We start from the raw sequence: 22,741 nt of genomic DNA, 5'->3' as shown, positions 1-22,741 counted from the left end.
CTTGAAAGGAAATCAGGCATTTCACATAGCTGAAGTAACTGTTTATGAGAATTAATGTCCACATTATGAATAGGCAGATGGTCTATTTAACCAAACATATTACAGTTTGTCATTTCTTATCAACCACACTGATTAAGGAGTAATGAGAGTAACTGCAGGCAGATTTGCAGGAGGCTATCAGGAAGCATTCCTTAAACATGTTATTCTAGAAGTATTAATTTCAGAAAAAATAATGTCTTATTTAATATTAAAAAAAAAAGCATGAAGCTTTAGTGAATTATAAAACACTTGTCTGGCATCTTTAAACAGCTGCTACAAAATTCCAAAAAGGTTTTGTTCTTAGAGAAATGGCATATAACATGTTGAACCTCATGCATTGGTCAAATTATTGAGTTAAAAATGATTCTGCTATTGTTTCTTCCTTCACTATACTCACAATTCCTCCCTAAGATTTATTAATATGATGAGCCAAGGAAAAAATAAATCTGATAATGTCACTTGTCTATATCAAACTTTTCAATGCTTCTGCTGGCCCTTAGGATAAAATTCTACTAAAGGATAAGTTCCATGAGGATAGGAAATTGTTTAGACTGTTCTGTTCACTGCTTTATCCTTGCTGACGAGAGCAGTGCTTGCACATAATGGGTGCCCAACAATTATTTTTTGAATGAATCAGTGCATGGAATCAGTCCATGAGTTATCTATCCTTTACCTTCCTCTCCCCTGCCTCATGCTAAGGCCCTGATGCCCTTTGCTAGAGCATGTATTTTACATACCATTCCTCTCTTTCCCCATCAAGTTTTGGCCATAACCAGTCACTGAGGCCTTCCTAGAAACCCAAGTTCCCTGCAGCACTCAGTTGATGTCCCCTTTTGAAATATTCATGACAATTACTATTCAGCATTTGATTTCCTCACAAAGCTGTAAGCATAATGAAGACAGGGACCAAGCTTACGATGTCCTTCTTTATATCTCAGCACATAGTAGGAATGCAATAAACAAGTGCTGAATGAATAAACATGCAGAAAAATCTCCATTCTCCTTCCTAGCGATGGGGCTCATGTACCTCATCGGGATCAGTCTTCTGTGGGTTTGCCCGTGAGAGGGTGTTTCCTGTGCATGGGTATGTGGGAGTCTCAGGGCAGCCACCCTCCCTCTGCAGGTGCTATTTGCTCTCCGTTATGTTTACCCCAAACCACCAAGCACAGTGAGGCCAGATCTTTTACTTTTCAGAAAATGCAGAAATCTTAGTATTCAGAACTTGTGCAGAAAGATTCACTTGCCATCTCTCTCTATGAACATTGGGAATTTGCACATTACAATCTTTATGAAGAATCACCACCTAGGAAGGCAGATTTTTGCTGCAAGTTCCATATAAAGACCATGCCTAACTAACCATGTATATTTCGAAATACTTGTCCTCACACTCGGAGAAGGTTTTTAACCACTTTAGTGGTTTTTTTTCCTATAAATGCCCATGTGTTTTCAATCCAGAATCATTACTCAGCCCCATAGGCATTTTGGAGCTATCATAAACACAGGTGTTTGGTGTGCCAACAAATGTGGTACTTGCTCCCAGGGATACTTAGAAAATGAGGGCCACTGGCTGCCTGTGAGATCATGAGATGAGGTGGATGGACAACAACGGAGAGGTTTTGTGTATCAGCAAGTGAACCATTTCTTATTGCTCTCCACGCCAGAGAGTTGATTGATTCTCTGCTTTTGTGCACGAAGACTTCACCTAGAATATCCTTCCCATGCATGACTTCTATGCATCCTTAAGACTCAGTCCAGGCTAATTTTACCTCCTCCAAAAGTCTTCCCCATCTCATCTTGCAAGTCAGATTTTCCTACTCAGGTCCTGCCACACCCTGTGTATATATCTATAAATACACCATGACACTATTATCTATCTATGTCTATCTCATTCACTCACAATTTCTTGAAGATAAAGACTGTGCCCTGTTTATATTTATACTCTAGGATTGAGCACAGTATTTGACACATAGCTTGTTGGGGGAATGAATGAATGAATGAATGAATATTCTTACTGAATTTACTTGCCATGCAGATAACTGCTAGGTGAGGCATGGGACAGGCAGCAGCTACTATGGTGAAGGAGGAAACCGATCTCTGCAGGACTATTCCCTCATAAAAGGTGAACCACTAGCTCTGGGTGGGTGGACAGACCTTGGTGAACAGGAGGGCTATGTTCTCATCTCTAAGACAGAGGTTGGTAGAAAGGTTGAATTGGAAAGGCCAGGGGTTGTTAATGCCAAAAGAACCAACAGGTCACATAAACAAGGAGGGAAGGAAGGCTTTCACAGTGAGCTTTGAGGTTTCTGCATTTGTCGGAGACACTGAACCAGTTCTGTCCCTGTGGCTACTCAAACTAATAAAAGAAATAAACAACCTATGTCAGAACTACCCATGTTACAAGAGAAACACAGTGATAAAATCTGAGTACCAGAAAGCTTGAAAAGCTGAAATGCATGTGAAGAGTGACTTAAAGATAAAGCAATCCCAGGAAGTTGGAGCAATCCCAGAGAATCTGAGGGATTTCTCCCAGATATTGTATACCTGCAGATTCTTCTGAAGTAGATGATGGTCCCTCTTAAAACAATTCTCTGTTTGCTTGGTGGAAAAAATTGGGGGTATTGTGTCACCCAGGATATTATCTTTTGTAAAAGAATCTACCCAAACTCATCTTGGGAAGCTGTATGAAGATAGCAGTGCTGGAACATCTGCTTGAAGATAAATAGCGACCTGACCATGTGTCAAATATACAGCTAAAGAATAAATGAAATATATGCTAGAGAAAGAATCCAACATTTTTTGAATTTTAAACAGTTTCCAGAATGTCCTTTTCCATAAGAAGCATAAAATTTTGGAAGTGTATTGTACTGCCAAAAATGTATTAAATACAGGCAGTCCACAACTTAGAACAGGTTGTATTTCATAAGTTTGGTTTTGAGGCGGTTGTGTGGGAATTTGGAATGTGCATTTCCCACTGAAATTGTAACATATATGATGGTCAGTCTCCCGAGTCAACTTAACCCATAACATACGTGGACTGTGGTTTGACCGCTGATCTGGGAACCAGCCACTGTGCAGAGCACGGCCACCACGGGAACACGTGTGGAGAGTTCCACACACGGAGGCTTGCTCATGTTTTCTCCTGCTGAAAAACTAACTGGTGGGAGTTATCAGGATCTCCCTTGCTGCTGCTTGGGACCCTCTTACTTCTGTTTGCGAAGCAGTAAAAGCAAGGATGCCTCAGACCCCAGGTCATTGGTAGCAAGTTCTGGGCACTGGTGCCTTGCGTGGGGTGATTCGGAGGAGATGTGGTGGTGGCTTATGGAGGTATGCCTCCCCCTGGAGACCCCTCTCCTGCAAACTCCTGAACTAGTATGTGTATATGTGTTTTTAATGACCGACCAATCGTCAGTTTGCTAGTTGAGCATAATGGGCAATTCTGTTAAAGTTCTGTTGCTATAAATCTGGTCTAATGATAGTGGTGGGAGGTGCTGGGTACTCCTTCCTCTTCTCTTTCCTCCTTGATTTTGCTCAGTCTGCAATGAAGGAAGACTCTTTCAGGACAATACTGGGGGCAGCTGAGAAATGAGAGCTAGGGTCTTGAATAAAAGCAAAACTCTAAGCTCTTTCAGCCAGAAGAGTAGGGGAGTTACGAAAACAATCACAATCACCTGAAGTAGACATTTGTATATAAATTGCAAACAATTAATTGCTCTAAAAACTCCCAAACAAAAAAAGCTAGAGATACCACTATGTAGGAAATGAAAATCCTGAATTTTAAGTGTTTAATTATATCTCCAGTTAGGGGAAAGTTTAGGCAAGTGATTTTAAATGCATTATCACAGGCACATTCAAAAACTAGGCAAACCAGGCAAGGCTCTGGCCAATTTACTCACTAAGGTACTTTCCAGCTATCATTCGTTCCATTGCAGATTCATCTCACCTCCAGATCTTTAGAAACCATTGGAAGAGACTGCGTCTCACCCAATGTTTCCAAGGCAGATAACTGGACTTAGAACATGTGTGATGGACAAGCACATCAGCTGCTCCAACAGTCCGGCCCTGGTACAAAGAGCATGATGTTGTTGGCAATCATCAGCTGCACGTTACTGCTATTCTAGGAGGAGAGCCACTCCTGAAACAGCTGAGAGGTTCTCAGAGAGCAAAAGCCAGGAACATTCCTGCCCTGGACATAGCACTTTGGCCAGAACCTCTCTCTACTCCTCACCAGGGGTTCTCTTCACTTTTTAAGATTAAGAGCAGTGACCATGAAACACAAAACCGATCAACTGGACACACAGGTACCAAGTTAGTGTACTCAAGCAAAAACTAATCACAAAGATGGGCCAACCATACTTACTTACAGACATAATCATGAATGCTAGAACAGGTTGTGGGCCCAAAGATAACTATTCCTCACTTTGCATTTTTTTTCTATCTTTTTCCCCTAAGGTTATCTTTCTTGATAATCAAAGCTACCCTGAACAGACTCCAGCTCCCAAGGTCAACACCTTTTGGTCCAGTAATAACTGGACCAGATTGGGTCAGGCCCTCTCCTTGGGCAACAGTCTGAAGAATCACACATTCTAGGTAAGGGACTCCTGGTGAGTGGAAATCCAATATTCAGGAGAGCAAAGGAAGGGGGTGGAGGTTGGTAAACTGAAATCAGAATACATTTCCAGAATCTGCTGGGAAGAAAGTAGGATAACAATAAAACAAGAAGCTCTTCCAGGGCTCTTTGGCCCCCACAACACAAGGAGCCTCTGGTAGCCAACTCTTCCTCCATCAGAGAACAGCCTGGGCCTGGGGGCTGGGGCCTTTGAGTGGTAGAGTCCCCCAGGTTTGGTCTAAGAAGATGCTCGGAAATTCGCCCTTTCATTGCTATGATCACAGGGGAAGCAGAAGGTAGAAGAGGGTTGTGTATAATTTGAGAAACAATATTTAATATAGCTATTGTTTTCATAACACAAATTAAAATAATACAAACTACAGAAAATAAAGCTCAACAATATTGTCCCATCTAATGGGAATATGCAGAAGGCAGGATGCAAAGTCTTCATTAGGCTCATGCAAAGCATGGGTGCAGATGGGAAGAGTAAAGCTGTAAGTAGAGGAAGCACAGTCTGAAACACCAGCTCCACTACAGCAGTGACTGTTTTGTTCACTGCTTTACCATGAGGCACCTAGAAAAGAGCTTGACACATAGTGGGTATTCCAATAAACATCTGCCAAATCAAGAAGTTAATCAGGGTTTAGAAGGAAGTCCTATGAAAGATGGAAGAAATGTCACCTCCTCGTCCTTAGTTCCCCTGCTGCATAGCTAGATGGAGACTAAGATTCAGAAGAATGATTACCGAGGTCTCTTCTGGTTTGATTTGCTAGAATGCTTAGCTGGGTAGACTTGGGCCTAGGTGTGAGGAGTCTGGCAGAAGATGTGTGCAGGAGGATTTCATACTCCATGGGGCTGCCCACTTAGAGCGGTCCTGATCAGTAGTTATTTAGAGATAGGTATGTTGTGTTCCCAGTTCTGGGACAAATTTTTTTGGTAGCTCCAAGCAAGCAGGGAACATGAAATTTCTTTGTCTGCTTGTATCTAATTAATGTTCAGTGAGTCTCTGGCTATTTAAAATAGGGAAATAATGCATATTTATTCACACATGCTTTGAGATCTGTGGATAAAATGCTATATTACTACCAACCACAATGAATGCACATACTTTAAATATAATTATCAATTACCAGCTACCACCTGTTGAGATAACTAACTACAGTGCCTTTAAAAACCATCCTTCCAAATTTTAGAATTGGAAACACTCTTTGGTGTTATATATACTATATTCAACCACTTCATTAAGAAAATTCTTTGTTACTCTTATTATGACTTGGGTATCAGCAAGAGAAATGGAAATTAAGCTTTATGAATTACTAAGATGCCTGAGGACCTATAGTTAGGATCTTCTTATGAAGTCATTTTTCAACTTTTAAGATGCACATAATGGTGTATATATTGTCTAAGGTCATATTGACATATTCTAAGAACAAAATTTTGCCCTCTTGGCAAATCAAATATTAAATGGTTAAAATACATACAAAGTAAGAATGCATTTTTATAAATATGAAGCCCCTTGTGCAAATCAGTTCATAAACCATGCATAAATAGAAGGTATTATGTTTCTCTTTTACCACTCGGGACTACAGATTGCAGCTAAAACCATAAGACTCTGCTTATAGATGGGCAATTATTACGGGTTTTTTTCTTCTTCAAAAGCAATTAACATTTTTATAGCATAAGCAAAGTTATTACAAACAACCTCTAAAATGTGAAGAATGATTTTCCTGAAATCCCTCCCAAATACCTCTCAACATAAGGCACTATATTTGTTTACTGAAAAGGGAAAAAAAAAAAAAAAAACAGTATGTAGACTAGAGCTGAAATTAAAATGCTGCTGGTGTAAAATCAAGGAATCCTATGTGAAACTCCATCAAGCCAATCTACATAGCATATTTTCTGAAGTGCAAAGAAACAGAATAGAAAGCAAATGCACTCTGGTGTTTGTCATCATCAACATTATTAAAAACTTATCTAGACAATCTGAACCATGGATCTACAGTTCCCCAAGGTGGGGATCCACAAGTCCCCAAGGGGCTCAGGACAGTCAGTGTCATCTACCAGCTCAACCTGTCTGTAGCTCCACAGTGTGACCTCTGGCGTACGCACTATGAGAAAATACGCCACAAAATCTTCGGTTTCTAAACAACAAAGGAAAGGATATCAGTGCCTTCATGCAAAACTTCCATACGGGCATTTGACACAGACCTTCTACTCATCATACCAAAATTTATCATCTTATTGAATAAGACAAAGTTAGAAATTCTATCATAATGCTAGAAGGGGTAGATGAATTTCTGAAATCAGTTTCTGTGCCTCAAATGCCTGATAGTTCATCCCAAAAATCATCTGTGAGTATAAAAATACATTCTCTATGCAACATTAATGAATTTTCTTGACTCTATGTTGTCAGGAAGTAAAGAGACACCTGATAACTAGATAATTTATCTATGTAAGACACCAATTAGCAGTGACAATGAGGGAATCATTTCTCACGCTCACCTTTGAATGGTAAAAACTAGCCTGGAGTTCAAAGAGGCACCAAGAAAAAACTCGATAGGGTGGGATGTGAAGGGAAATATCTTAAGGTTAAAGATTCAGTTGTCCAATTTCCAACATACAACGTCTGAGTTACAGATTTTACAGCTGGCATGAATCCTAAATAGTATCAAGTCCATCTTCATTTTATTCATAAGAAATCTTAAATGCAGTGCTGAAAGGTAAAGAGATTTGCTCAAAGTCACTGGGTGCCTTTCTTCGACTCCACATGTTCTCATGGAATACTGAGATCTTCACCTCACCCTTAATATGCTTTTATGCTTTCCTTTAAAGGAAATTCCGAAAGCCCTGAACCTCAGGGCTAAAGTAACAAGAACAAGTGGATCTAAAAGTGCTGAAAGGGAATTTTCTGTTGGCACAGGAGTGGTTTGTACGCATGGCTATTTTCTTCTTCATCCTGAAACTGTAAAAAAAAGGACTATTTTGGAAAGACAACAAGATTTTAAAAACACACAAACAGCAAAGAAAGAATTAGATTGCAGCTAGACTTCTTAGCGACCATTTATTACATGGAAGTCATTACTTCTCATTCAAAGCCAAGTGCTGAGAGTACAAACCACAGAAATCATTGACATCTAAGATTTAGGAAAGATGGCAGGCCACTAACTGTGTGGCCAATGGTGGCCATGCAGCCATTCCTCTGAGAGTGGACACTGGTCAAAAATCAAGATGACCTTTGCTTCAGCAAAGGGCCTGAGGCCTTGAAAGCCCAGGTATTTTGGACCGTGACATCCTAGAGACTCCAGGGCTGTGTGACTGTGAGTGAACCCCCAGGGTATACGAACAATGCAAACCTATACTTAAAGACTAGCTCTGAGACACCAACGGGGAAACCAGACAAAGAAGACTGCATTGTCCATTCTTTGAGGTGGCATGAGAAAAACTGACCTTACCAAATGCAAAGTGTGAACATTAAAAAAAAGTCATTATGTCCTGATTTTATGGAAAGAAGTGTCTAGACTTGAGCCTTCTTATATAATATCTGAATTTACAAATTCAAAGAGATAAAAGTAGACGGAAGATAAAAGTGTAACAGCAACAGGAGCCATGGCAGAAAGGATGAATTAAGACAGAAATTCTTAAATTGTCATTAATTGCAGAAAGGTTCCAGGAACTCATGCGATTATAATACTTTGGAGACATGGATAACAACCAAAGACCATACCCTGTCACCGTAGAGTAATCCAGCACCAAACCAAGGCAGAGAGAGACTTTGCACAATAGAAAATACTTGAGACTCATTCTCTCCATCATTTAGTCACCAAGCAGGGATTGATGATTCTCAATATTCACCAATGCATTTTATAAAGTCCAGGTACTTGTATACATAAATATATCTAAGTTAGCTCATAGCTTGATTATAGTTTATTTTAGTGTTATTTAGTTTTTCCAAATAAAATCTTCATTAATCATGAACTACATTAAAAAAAACCCACTATTTGGGCATTTTTGAAATAGAAACTTGTTAAATTCTATTAGGCATCTAGATTGAGGCAATCAAGAAAAAAATAGATTCTTTGCACTTAGACTTAAGTCTCCTTCAAGGACTGGCTCTCTATGCGTTCCTTTCCTCCTTAGCAAAGTCTCCCAGGAATGCAGCATTATTTATTTTAGTTTTCCTTTAATGGGCTGCTACTTTCTCTACTTTTTCAAAATTGTTCTCTTGAAGACTGGCTTTGGAGAAGGACATACTACTCAGCTCCCCTGTCCTTGCTGACTTTGAAAATACGCACACAGGCCCTTTTCCTTTAAGGATTGTACTTTACAATAAAGAAACTGATGGAAGAACAAAATCCACAAACAAGGGGAAGTTATAAAGGTTCCAGCTATATTACAAAATGCTCAAGGTAACTGCCCTTCCATATTTCCTGGTGGTTCCTCTCTTAGGTGATATTTCAAGACCTCTGTTAAATGGTGCTTATTATTACTGCTGAGCTGCTTGGTCTGTGGTGACGGTTTAAAGTTGCCACCACTGCTAGATTGGATCATACTTTGAGTCCCACAAGACCCTGTGTTCTGACCTTCACTCCAGGCATGGCCCACCCCTTTGTCAGACGCCCTGGATGTCATGGGTAAAAAGGCCATTCTCTTTCAAGACCTCTAAAGCTTTTTCCCTTGAGCAGCAAGTTGTTGACTTTGGAGTTACCTCACATTTCCCTGGTTGGTCCTTGGAAATCCCAAAATTATCCTTTGCCTTTCTTTGTGGAAGGAAGATGTTTTCCTCCAAGAACCCAAAGACTCTCCCCTTTGCCTCAGATCCTCTTGCATTAACCTACAGCCATCTGCTCCCAGGCTTAGTACACTTTTCTGTGGTTCCAGCCCCTGGAGGACTTAACCATTCCATCTGCCATATGCCCAGTTCCCTAGAACTACATAATTTACTTATGAAAAGTTCAGGTTTGAAGAGCCAGGGCAGTTTCCAGCTCTCAGTGAAGCTTGGCTATTTTGCTGGTGGTCCTCTGTGAATTACCCTGACTACTTCATTTAGAAAACAAAGCTTAAGGGCCCCATGCCTCCGGCTAACATTCCAGCACTCAGAGACAAGGCTCCATCTCATCTCTCTACTACACCGATTTTTTTTCAGTAGTTTTTCTCAAGATACATTCACATATCATACAATCCATGCAAAGTGTACAGTCAATGGTTCACAGTATCATCACATATTTGTGGATTCTTCAACACAACCAATTTTAGAACATTTTCATTACTCCAAAAAAACCCACAAAACAACACATCCCATACCCACTACCCCCCTATTATTGACCCTTAGCATTGGTGTGGTACATTTGTTACTGTTGACAAAAAAATACTAAAATATTACTATTAACTATAGTCCATAGCCTGTAGTAGGTGCATTTCCCCCCTATACCACTCTATTATTAACTCCTTGTAATAGTGACATACATTTGTTCCAGTTCATGAAAGAACATTTTCATATTTGTACTATTAATCACAGTCTTTGTCCACCACAGGGTTCACTGTGTATACAGTCCCCTGTGTTATCCTTTAGCTTTCCCTCTAGTGACATACACTGCTCTAAACCTCCCCTTTCAACCACAACCACCCACATAATTCAGTGCTGATAATTACACTCACCATATTGTGCTACCATCACCTCTCTCCGTTTCCAAACATTTAAATTCAACCTAGTTAAAAACTCTGCATGCATTAAGTATCTGCTCCCCAGTCTCTACTCACATTCTATTTTTCTGTGTTTAGAAGCCTCATCTCCACGATGAATGCCACTAATATCCTTTGACAAGTGCCACTGCAAAACTTAAATACTGGTGTACCCGGCATTGAGCAATGTGATTCTTAGAGTTTGCTTCATTTATTCCATGAAATAAACCTGTAGGATGATGTAATTTCATCCCTGTCTTCAGGTGAATAAACTCAGGACAGAGTGGTGAAACAACTTGCTACTATCTCACAGCTAGTTAGGATGTCTGACTCCAAAGCTAATGTTCTTAACCTGTGTGCTTCATGAGCTTTCTGTGGAAATAAATAAGTCCATCACAGCTTGGGTTTTCTCTCCCCCTGCCCCACCTGAGGCCAGGAAGTAGTTTAAATGCCCAGTTTAAAAATATTAAAAATTTAAATAAAAATAAATTTAAAATTAAAAAATAAAATGTGAAAGTGGACATACTTTTCACTTTTGAAAATAGAGGATTACTTCACTAGAAGGGACAACCTTTGACAAAATCTTCTAGGCTATATGGTACATAAACAACTATTAATATCTCTTGCCAGAAAAATAATTTTCTCCATTTTCTCTCATTTGAGAATTCCAGCCAGAAATAGAGGGCTTGAATATTCTCCTTTGTAAAACTAGCAAGCCAGGACCTCCTTTTCCTTACATCTTTTAATACTGATGCTTTTATTCTTATTCAGGAGAATATTCAGGAAAAGAACTGATAGAGTACTAAAAAGATCTGATAAGTCTACCAGAAATAAAAATTGTGAGAAGTTGCCTCACATTTCAATTACATTATTAAAGAAATTTATCCAGAGATACTTAAAATCTTTTAGAGAGCAGCTTGATATGAGTTGAAAATATATATTGTGGAGTATATAAAATAAGTCAAGCTATAATCATTTTTCAGAAATCCTCTCATGTTTTGGATTCTAAAGGAGGATAATCTTGGAAGGATGTTTTAACCATCTTTCTTCCATTGCCTCCAGTCAAATACAGTCACAACAGATCACTTTAATTGGACTGAAACGATTTGGTTGGACATTCTACTGCTTATATTAACACACTGAGGGCAATCCCTTAGCTGCCAAGTGGTGTATATAAGTACTAATAATTTACCAGTCAATTTGATTTCTTTTGTTATCTATCTATCTCCGTTTGCAGCAGCATTCTATGATTCCACTCTCATACACACACCCATATGCTCAGCATTAAAGAAACACCTAGTGCAAAGGGCCACTATGAAGATTTATTCATGCCACTTAACCTCTCGCAGCCTCAGTTTCTTCATCTATGTAAAGGAGATAATACTTTTCTTCTTCAAACTTTTTTGTTGTATGGAACAAATGAGGTCAGGTGTGCTAAAGCATGTTATAAACAATAAGACAGTATGTATATTTATAGCTGTTATTCAACTGATTTCACTGCTGTTTTCTAGGCAGGATGAGACTGAGCTGCTCATCACTTTTGGCAAATAGTAAACACCAATAAAATGGAAAATGCCATTAAAATATGATATAATTTTAATTTTTATAACATTTTGTCATATTAAATATCCAGTACTGATTTTATGTATACCTTTCCTTTCTTGTGGTAGTCTAGTCATCCTCAAATCAATTTTGAGGAGAAAATACGTGATTCACTGTAGCAGCAGAAGTGGGAGTAGAACCATATACTGGCAGGAAAAGGGATATTAGCGGCGATTACTTGTTTTTACCAAAACAATGAAAGCATTATACTCTTTCCATCTCATATTCTCTTCCATGCTCTCAAAGTTCTTTCCTTTTCCTTTTCTATTTCCCTCTCTATCTCCCTCCCTCCCTCACCCTCCTTCTCTCTCTCTCTCTCTCTCTCTCACACGCACACACACAGATTGGCAAGGTGCTGAATGCATAAAAGGACTGCTCAGATAGTCAAAATCCCCATTCCCATTTTGAAAGACCAAGCTATTTAGAACCAACCACTGGGGTAAGGGCCAGAAGATAGAATGATGCTGATCCTCTCCAAAGGGCAGATTTGGTCCAGCAGATCTCTCAAGACAGGGCGTATATTCAACATAGGCTAGGAGGCCAACAGGCTCCTTATTCCTGCGTTCATTTCAGGACATTTTTCCAGAGCAGATACAGAATTGTGGAAGGCTGTCCTCCCAACCCACCAAAATTAAAATATTTTAATAAAAAACAAAATAGCTAAAAGTTGGATTGAAAAATGAGAAAAATTTGGAAAGTAGAAGAGGTTCTTAATAAACATGAAATATGTAATCTGTCCCTGAAAATGAGAGCTCATCACGATGTGTGATTTCTTATTTTCTCTTTAGAGGTAACAAAACCATTTTGTGACAATGAAATACTAATAAGGTGCAATGCTATTCTCTTTTACTTTGCATTCACGACGTAAACAAACATCTCTCCCCATACTTCCAAATATATATAATTGGGAAAAGGAAAAACAAATCAACAAACAAAATACACACAAAGCCACATGCACGTAGACATACATGTGCAGGCTCACTGACCAATTTCCTGGACGTGAATTTTGTTGTTGGTTTGAAACGTGGAGAGGAAGGAGTTAATGGAGATTTGCTGATACTATATGTGCAGGTAATTTTCTACATCTCGATGAGTTTCAAGACTTCCATGCTTCACTGACTATTGTTAAAAACATACCAAATTAGTTATGACAACCTGTGGGTTAGTTTACACCACAGTCTAAAAATTGGGAAATTCAGTTTAGAAATCTGATCAATATTCATGCCATCTCACATCATAATTCAATTGGCAAAAATGCAGTAGAAAACTCCCCAGGGCAATCCTGAAGAACAACTTACGTTTTGGTGGTTTTAACATGTGTAAACCTCTTCCTCGCAATCACTGGTGGGGTTGATGGATGGCTTGAACTTGAACAAGGACTTCCAGGTGATCTGACTGAGGGGTTAACTGTGATAGAACAGAAATGATCAAAATAAAATGAATATGCCAAGGCAAAAACTCAAGATGCCTTTTTTTTCCACTCTTCAGGAGAACTCTCCCCCAAAGCATAAAGAACTGTCAAAATAGAATCTTGCTTAAAATGCAAAAGGTATTTTCAAAGCTAGGATGACATTTGCATACAATATGTGCTGAAGACTGATGATATGCCGAAAATGTCTTACTTGTAGACTGAGTCTCTATGACATCAACTGCCAGGATGAAAAAAAAAAAAGAATTTAAAAATTTAGATTAAAAATATTTCTTGATTTTTTTTCAAATTAATTTAAAAATTCGAATATTAGCAAATATCCCAAATTTTAAACTAATATATGGACTCATGACCTCTGAAGATGGATGGGGTGTTTATTTAAAGGCAGCTGAACATGTATTAGCTAATTTTGCAAGACAACATTTAAAAGATAGCAACTAATATAGCTTTCAAATGTTAATCTGCCAGCATCATCATGATTTTAGCTGTGATATTTTTATTCTAAAATGTTCTCCCATGTGGCCCACCACCAGATTTTGGGTCGTGGCCACCTTTTATCAATTCCGAGATTATGTCTTCGTTTTAGGACAGCAACACATTGCTAAGACCACTTTTTCTAAGGCTCAATTCCAATAAAGATTCTGGTCTTTAAATAATAAATGGCATGGAAAATCCTTAAAAAGATCAAATATTCTAATATTATTCACCTCATTCTTTGTGCTTAAAGTGGCTAACTTCTAATGTGGTGCCCTTAAAGAGAAAATTGCTTGTTTACAGCAAAGAACAAAAGCACAGTGTCCTTTCCTTTTTTTCTGTCTCTCTTATTCTGATAAAATCGGAGCAAATGAAATCAAGAACTGTTTAAAAATATTAACATTTTTCTGCAGCAGTGTAACTGGATTCGAGCTAAGATACTTAAGTACACACAGAACAATCATGCCTTTCATCGAGAATTCTAAGTAACCTGACAGACATAAATCTTCATTATTTTTCATTAAGTGAAGGTCTAAAACAAAACTGCTAAAAGATACGCAGAGAGAGGCTTCCTCTGAAGCACGGTCGTTCTGATAGATCTGGTGCATAAAATCCACTGACAACGATTTTTCCAATCAGCAAACAGAAGTCTTTCACGTTCTCTTATGCTAGGGCTCAAATGTCTTCTATGTAACACATATAGCCTATAAAAATCTCTCACAATAACAAGAAGAAAAATATTCTTTATATGATGGGTCCTCACATAGCTCTAGATTTTTGTTTCATATCACACACTGTTCACTACCAGTTACCAAAAGAAAACTAAAAAAACAAAAAAACTGTGGTTTTGGTAAACAGCATAAAATGTACATTTTACCATCTGCTAGCTATTAGGTAATCCTAAAATATCACATAATATAATCATAAAACTATTAGTTTTACTTAATCTTTTGATTTGTAAGTGATTTCTACCTGTCAAGTGACCCCTCACTAGCTGGAAGCATGAACCTTCTCCAGTGCAGTTTACTATCAATCCAGCATTAACACTGGCTCCAGCGTGGTCCTTCCACATTTGGACACTGCTGGGAATGAAAGCCTTCTCTGTGATCCCACTAGCAATTGTAAGAAAAAGAGAAGGGTCAGGAAAGGATCCAGCTGTCAGGGCCCTGAACACTCCAACACTGGAGAGCCGAGACCAGTCTCTGCTCTTCTGTATCAGTCAGACTTTGTACAAGCCACCCAAACAGAAGATGTTCCTAAAGACTAAAGGATATGTACTCTTGGTGCCTGTTTTCATTTAATATGGCCAAATTTAAAGTTGAGCTGTGCAAAATAGTTTTCAGGAAATAAGAAAACCCAGTACATACAAATAGAATAAGTATTCGGTTTAAAGTATACAAAATTTTAAAAAATGATATAAAAAAGATTTTCTTCTATGAAAGTTTTCCACTTTCTTTTGCAAATAAAATAAATAAAAACAGAGGTTTTAACTTTTTTTTAGGAGAGCAAGCAGACTTCACCATTAGATGACTGACAGCTATACTTGATAAACATCAATGTGCATGAGTTTGCAATGTAAACTGAAATAATTATTTTAAACTGTCATTTGGATATTTTAAAACTGGATTTTAAAGAAGCACAATTGTATGTGGGTTTTTTTAAATTGGATTATACTTAATTGCCACCATTAGAATTGAAGCTTTCAGAGCTTTTAACTCTTTTTTTATAGTTTTGAGTAAATATATTTATTGACAATATTCAAACTAAAAGAAATGAATTGTGTTTCTTCATTTTCAATTACTTAGTTCCACTTAAAATATATCTTAGTCTAAAAAGACAATCCCATATATTAAATGTGTGTGGACAAAGTGAATTTTAACATAAATCTTTGGGCACATTTTAATTAATCTATATTTATACTAATCAAAGGCATTACTGTCAAATTTTCATCATTTTTTTTAAAGCAATTTACTTAACCACACTACGTCTCACTTTCCTCATTTATAAAATGGGGATAAAAATACCTCCTCTTCAGGGTCACCAGGCCTATTAAATGAGATAATGTATGGATTTGCACAAAGACTCTCACCCAGTAAGCTATTAAAAAATCACTGCAAAGACTAGAAGGGCAACAGTCACCTACATAACCCATTCAATCATAACTACTGTTAAAATATCTTTAAAAGAATAAAGTATCTTTAACATATCTTTTAAAACACCATATATATTCTTTCTCCCATGTGCCCAAGTTTAACTCTTCATAGCTATAATGACGTGAAGCTCTCAGGGTATAAGTTCTCTCGCAGTTGCATGAAGGAAGGAAGTACAGTGTGGTCATTCAAAACGTAGACTTTGGGTTCAGACATATCTGGTTTGGGGACCCTGCCGTGCCACTTATAACCAATGTGACTATGAGTAAGTAACTTGGTCGTCCATAAAACAGTACTTATTACACATAAGAAGATGCACATAAAGCTCATAGAACATCCTGTGCCACACAGGAAGCACTAAATAAATGTTAACTATAACTTGTCATCATGACGGCTGTCTTACTCAAGTCCTTTATTTGTGTCTCAACTTCAAGGAAATTATTTTATCACTACTGCCATGCTTTTCATATTAACTAAAATCTTTATTTTTCTTAGGGAGAAAGGCTTTCTTTTAATACAAAATTTTATAATTATTTATTAAATTATAATAAATATATTTATTACATATATAATTATATTTAATTATTATAATTATTCATATATTATAGATATAATTGTTGCATATTACAATTATTCATTTTCTTCTGCTACAAAGATAGAAAGAATAATTTACATGAGAAATCCCAAATAATAGTATCACAAAATAGCAGTGGTCATATTGTGCATAGGTTAAAAGTCCAAAAATAGATCATACAGCCTGTATCCAAGTCTCAACTTTACCATTTATTGCCTTGTGCAAGTTTTTTAATCTCTCTTGTCTCAGATTCCTCAACTTATCAAATGGTATAATAATGTTTCCCATCTCATAGGAGTATCATGAGGATTACAACACTGAATACATATAAAATGCTTAGAAGGAATACCTGGCACACAGTACGAACTCAACACATTAATTATTCTTATCATAGTCACTTGTTAGGCAAGTATTCATTAAATAAGTTTTTCTTTAAAAACATTCAGATACACTTCATAATCGTATCTTATATGAACATCAGTACTTTGGTCTTATACAGTCAACCACACACAAGCCAATACATTTGCCACAGTAGCACTACACAAATAATCATTTTGCAGAAAATTTATGGATAAAAAGCATGGCAAAATTAAAGAAAAAAAATTTATACAATGACTTCAGCATTCACATGAGAAACAGTTTGAATCACACCCATTTTCATTTTGTAAACATTTTGGTTTCAAAGACGGTCAGTGGAGTTCTTTCATGGGATGGAGGCAGGTTGCCATTGTCCCAGAAAAGGCCTGAATCTTTTACAGGATTTAAAGTATATCAGTATTGTCCTAACACAGTGGCCAACTGCAAGCAACAGTAACTCTCACTCGCTTAGTTCAACTTTTTCTGCACACCAACTCCAATGCCAGGCACAACACCAGAAACTGGGAATCCAATGGTCAAGGTCTACTACCATATAGCTGATAGTAAATGATGCCTAAAATACAATAATATTCCTATCAACATATGTCTCCTCCTTTCAAAGGGCTTACAGCCTGAATCTGCAAAGGCATTTCTCCTATTCAAGTAAGATTGGTGATGGTGGTGGGGTAGACACACCGACAGGTTAATGATAATGTACCAGATTGTAGCTGATGCCAGGATGATTTATGCTCTCCAGGAAAGGCCACAGGCACCAAAGGGCAGCACATCAGACAGTGAATTATTGACCCAATGTAGCGGAACTGCAAGGCAGGTGGGCAAGATCATACAGGAACTGAACGAGTGTTCCGGTGGAATTAGGGTCCAACTACTTAAAGGCAACTCTGTGTTCACCTGGTAACCTCTAGGTATCTTATACACAAAAGCAGTAATCCAAACCCCACAAGAAATCGCCAGGAGACCTGGTGTCAGGAATATTTCTGTCTCCTTTGTGGATGTAGTCTGATCTAGCTGGAAACCACACATGATGAGGCCTGTATGCTGGCTATCGTTACTCTTTGGTAAATACAGGCCAGAATTTCTATATACAGCAGAATTTCCATTGGTCTGTGATGATTACATGCAGATTGTTACCTGGCCTTTGGAGAAATCAACCGGGGAAAAAAAATAAAAAGGTTTTTTCACAACAGAAAAAGGAAATTTTCCACAGCACTTGGAGACCACTCTGGAGGGAGAAAGGGGGAAAGAGAGCATCCCTTGCTCCAGCCCAGGCTTCCCTTCCTTCCTTCACAACTAGGTGTTAATTTCCAATTAACATTTGACCACTTTCAAAGGTGAGTTAATTAGGGCATTCCTGGAGACCGTAGGGCCTTAATGTTAGAAACCTACCTAGATATCGGTGCATATCGAGGCCTGATTACAAGTCAGCAGAGAAAAGAAGTAAAATAGTGTCCTTTGTAGTCAAAGTTTCTTCTGTTGACATAAAAAAAAGGTTTAAGTAAAAAGACCAGTGTGTGAAAAACATTCTCCCCAGGAATCCGAGGAAAAGTCTGTTGCCACACTTGTGCTTAGGTCTACAGAATCTATTGATTTCTGTGACCCATTCTTTATCCTACAGTGTACAGGTAATTTGATTCAAATTGGCCACTCCCTGATGGCTTCCATTATAAAAAGAAATGAATAATATTTAAATACATTTTTATTGACTCAAGGATCTGGACATATTTTCCTTTTTTTTCTTTTTTTTTAACACATAGCAAAACACTACCACATAGTGGACTCAACAGAACACCTCTATCTGACCTCAACAGAATCTTTTTAAAAGCTTGTCAAGTGAAGTGGTAATTTCGTCGGTGAAGATAGAGCTCACTACAATTTAACTATAACTGCCTCATTTTGGAGGCATCATATTTTCTTTTTTTCATTAATAAAGATTGAGTCAGTCACTTGCACAACACTTTTCCTTTAATGACATTTGTTCTAAGGAGTCAACGAGACTAACTGCTTGTCCTTGTCTACTATTAAAGCTCTTGAAAATACCATTTACAACCTTGCTGTCCCAGTGACAGCCTCTGGCTCTTTGCACTTCATTTGCACTCTAGTTCAGAGCCATTACTTCAAAAGTTTCTGATGTGTTCTTTCACTATAGTTTCACGCCTGTAATCATGATAAATGATTATGGTCTTGCAGACACCTTCCTTATCTCTAACTGATATTTCTTTTGTGTACCATGATTTAGTTAAAGGGCACTATAACAGAAAAGTAATGTATTTGTTTCTATCGCAAAAATGTGGATAAATTAGGAAATTCTACAATGCATTTTTAAGTACTTATAACATCCATCACCCTCTCTAGATATCTATGCTAACTCTGTAGACTGAATTTAAATAGTAATAAATACCACCCTTTAATCATAAACATCATTTTGTTAACTATATTATCATTGGCAATATTAAGGGCTTTTAGTTACATCATTTCTTCTAAATCTTATAAATTTATAGATAATAAAAAATTTAGAGAGAATTACCCAGACTTCATGAAGGGTGTTTAAAAAAATGAACATGATAAATATTATTTATGCTGTAGAAGTGCAGGTTAATTACAGACATCCACAAATATAGCACTAAATATGTGTTTCTGATCAAGAACGGAAGGTAGTGTCTTCACATCTTAAGCTATGATAGCCATTCAACTTTTTCAAATTTTCAAGAGACAGCGAAACTACAGATCAGATATCCAGCCAACCAAATGTCTTGCTTATGTTGCAGTTAAATTTATTTTACTTTTCTTGAAGATGACAAAGCACATATTTAAGAAATATTAGGGGTAGAGAAAAGTAGAATTATAGGTCTTATTTCCAACAAGGGATCTATTATGACTCCCTAATACATCCAAATTAAATGTAGGCTTAAACCCTAGTTACCTGAACTGCACACCTTTCTTCCTCTCATTCAAGAAAGCTGCATTTCTTGTCTCTAGACAGTAGCCAAAAAATATAGACTAATTTTTAAATTCTATTATCGTGGGGTTTGTTTGTTGCTTGGAATTTGGGCCATGGAAATAGAGCTTAAGAAGCAGCATTTCTATTACCGAGGTGACATTAAATATGCCTTCATGTGGATTGCAGTGTACTCATTTAGCAGCTATTCCTAATGAGACATTCACAAGCAGCTCTCAAAAGGCAATAAATCATCATTGTATTGAATTGAATCGAGATAATAATTAAGCACTTTCAAAACAACCATGTTTGTTACGGATTATAAAAAGGGTATCTTAATTTCTTTATACCATTTGGATATAATGGCTTTATTTTGAAGATAAAAATAATTGTAACCAAATCTTTAACAGTATAATTATGAAAAAGGATGACTAAATCCCGATGCAATGTATTAGTGGGTGGGATGGTAATTCACACAATTTCTTTTCAGTATTGCTTTTTGTCCCATGTTTTATCACTTGTATATAACATTTGAACTGACTCATAGGTTATATGATATTCTGAAATATGGTGCAACCATAAGACTGAATATGTTCTGTTTTATTCATTTACTTAATAACTTCTTAGAAGTTCTTTAGAAGCTTAAAAGAATATCCACTTATAATAGGACTGCCAATTACAGGGAAGATCTGGTTTTCCTGAAGTAGAAAACAATCATCCAGCTAAACTTACAAACGCTTTTAACTGCTAATCAATGTGTAAATTCTCTGGTGGAATACTAGTGGGCTTCAAATGTGTAGGATCAAGTAAAAACACAAGGAATAGTAGAATAGGCAGGATATTGATACTTGTGATGTGGTCTCAACATCAATTTCTTTTATTTTTTGGGTAAAGAAAAAAATTGCATCCTATTGTCTGTAGTGCATTGCACCCCTTTTGGCATTTTCAGTCACCCAAGACAACGATAGAGAGCATCTATTTGTGACTGGTGATCGTTTGCACCACTAGTTCTACCTTTGGGAAGTCAAAATTGATTTTCTTCCACTTGTCACACTAAAATCTCAACTCTGTCCTTTCGGTTACACTCTCAAAGAGTTCAGTGGTGTCAGGATCAAAGGATTAGGGAGCCGCAGTTTTAAGGAAAGCAAGCCGCATGAGAAGACTTTGTGGAGGCAGTTCTGAGCATTTTATGTAAGTAATCTATTTCAGCTTCACAGGAAGCACTGGCTAAGTGGGTGAATAACATGTAAAGTGCTCACTTGACATAAGGTTTTTGGTTGTTTTTCTTTAAGTAGTTGAGATAAAGACAGCCTCCAATGGCTGACCTTTTATTATTAGTCCGAGTCCCAAATACCAGGGAGGTTTATGCAGAGGTGGCTGTCCCCAGCCTGCAGAGAATCCAGGCAAGTTCTTTGCAGTTGGTGCAATATTTGCAGCTGCAGCACTCTCTGCTTCGAGTTGTTTGTTCCACTCTCTGCCTGATGCTATGGGTATCTGATTTGTATCTCTGGAAACAGTGTGGAAGCCACAGTGTGGTCAAGGTTGGATTTCAACTGCAAGGGGGCCTATCACTGCATGCTCCCAGGGAGCCAGGCAACAACTCTTTATCAGTCTTGATTTAGCTTAAAAAATGTATAAAGTGATTATAAATTTATGAAAGTGATAGCCTCTGCAAATTTAATTCTCTTTTCCCATGTCTTAAGAGTCTAATAATGAGAATAGAAAATAAATTCTATTTATGCATAGCAATTGAAAGATATGGATGAGGTTTGGCTAAATGATACATTTTAATCTAGTTAATAAATATATTTTAGAGCTGCCATTTGCTATATTTCATATGTGCAAGGTGCTATGCTATATTCTTTACATTTAATAACAATTCATTTAGTCCTAACAACAAACGTTTCACTAAGTGTTCTATCTCCAATTTATAGATGAATAAACTGAGGTTCTGCAAGATTAAGGAATGTATACAAAGTTACACAGTAAGTGGATTACCAACTTCCAAAGGACTTTTAAAAATAACAACCAAATGTATTTAAAATAAAACATCTTTTCCTTGGTAAATCAGAAGGCAGTTCAGGAGTGAAAATTACTTCTGCCTCATCCTGATGAAATTCAATGATTCTAGCACTGCAAAAATTAATTTTCATATATTTTTTTGATGCATGGTTTCTGGATCTTTTAAAAAATTAGTAAATTGAATTATTTGATAATGCTATTTTATAGGTAGCAGTAGGTTTTATTTCCAAACAAACTATCAAGTCTTAAGAGACAACATCAGGGGTTAATTTTCATGGATGCATCAGATTTCTTTTCAAATTCAGTCCCACACTATAGCCTGTTTTTAAGACATATTTTCTTTATATGCTTAAGTAACTTTCAAATAGAAAGGGGAGCCACTGCGTAAATGTTAAGGCATCTATGTTGATTAATATTTAATTATGGCATAATTAATCATAGAAGCTCAACTGAATCTAATTTATTAGCATTCCTCCAAAAAAAATCAGCTTAGATTTTTACCAGAAAAATACAAAAAAAAAAAAAAATACAAAGACAAAAGTATAAAAAACAATGCATGTATTTATTCTTCTTGTAAATAAGAGCCACATCTTTCTTTCACACATTCAAAGAGCTTAATGAAAACTATCCTTACTCTTCAAAAGAATCCTGGTTCTTGTCCTCATTCCAGAGTGAGAAACTGGTGTCAGGAGAAGTAGTGCTCCTGTGCTTTTTCCGTATTTTGGGGACATCTCTTCTGGAGATGGATTATTAAATCCAGGAGAGATAACGATGGGCAGTGACAGTGGCAGGGCCTGTGTTGACTGTGGTTTGTCCTGTCCGAGTAACTGCACATCACCCCGTGTTTTAGACA

At 37.3% G+C, this 22,741-nt stretch overlaps 1 protein-coding gene across 4 annotated transcripts in view; it reads right to left on the bottom strand.

The window, feature by feature from the left end:
* Positions 1-22,741, bottom strand: part of TENM3 (teneurin transmembrane protein 3) — a 763,383-nt gene that overhangs the window by 670,052 nt on the left and 70,590 nt on the right. For all 4 annotated transcript variants that reach the window (XM_037831054.1, XM_037831055.1, XM_037831056.1 and 1 more), the window contains one exon: positions 13,225-13,333. The gene's annotated coding sequence lies outside the window, so the exon portion shown is untranslated. Of the gene's footprint in view, positions 1-13,224; positions 13,334-22,741 lie in introns of those variants that run through there.

Source organism: Choloepus didactylus, chromosome 3, assembly GCF_015220235.1.
Source record: "Choloepus didactylus isolate mChoDid1 chromosome 3, mChoDid1.pri, whole genome shotgun sequence".
NCBI classification, from domain to species: domain Eukaryota; kingdom Metazoa; phylum Chordata; class Mammalia; order Pilosa; family Megalonychidae; genus Choloepus; species Choloepus didactylus.
The sequence above is the reverse complement of the archived record's forward strand: the minus strand, read 5'-3'. Positions and strand labels throughout refer to the sequence as shown.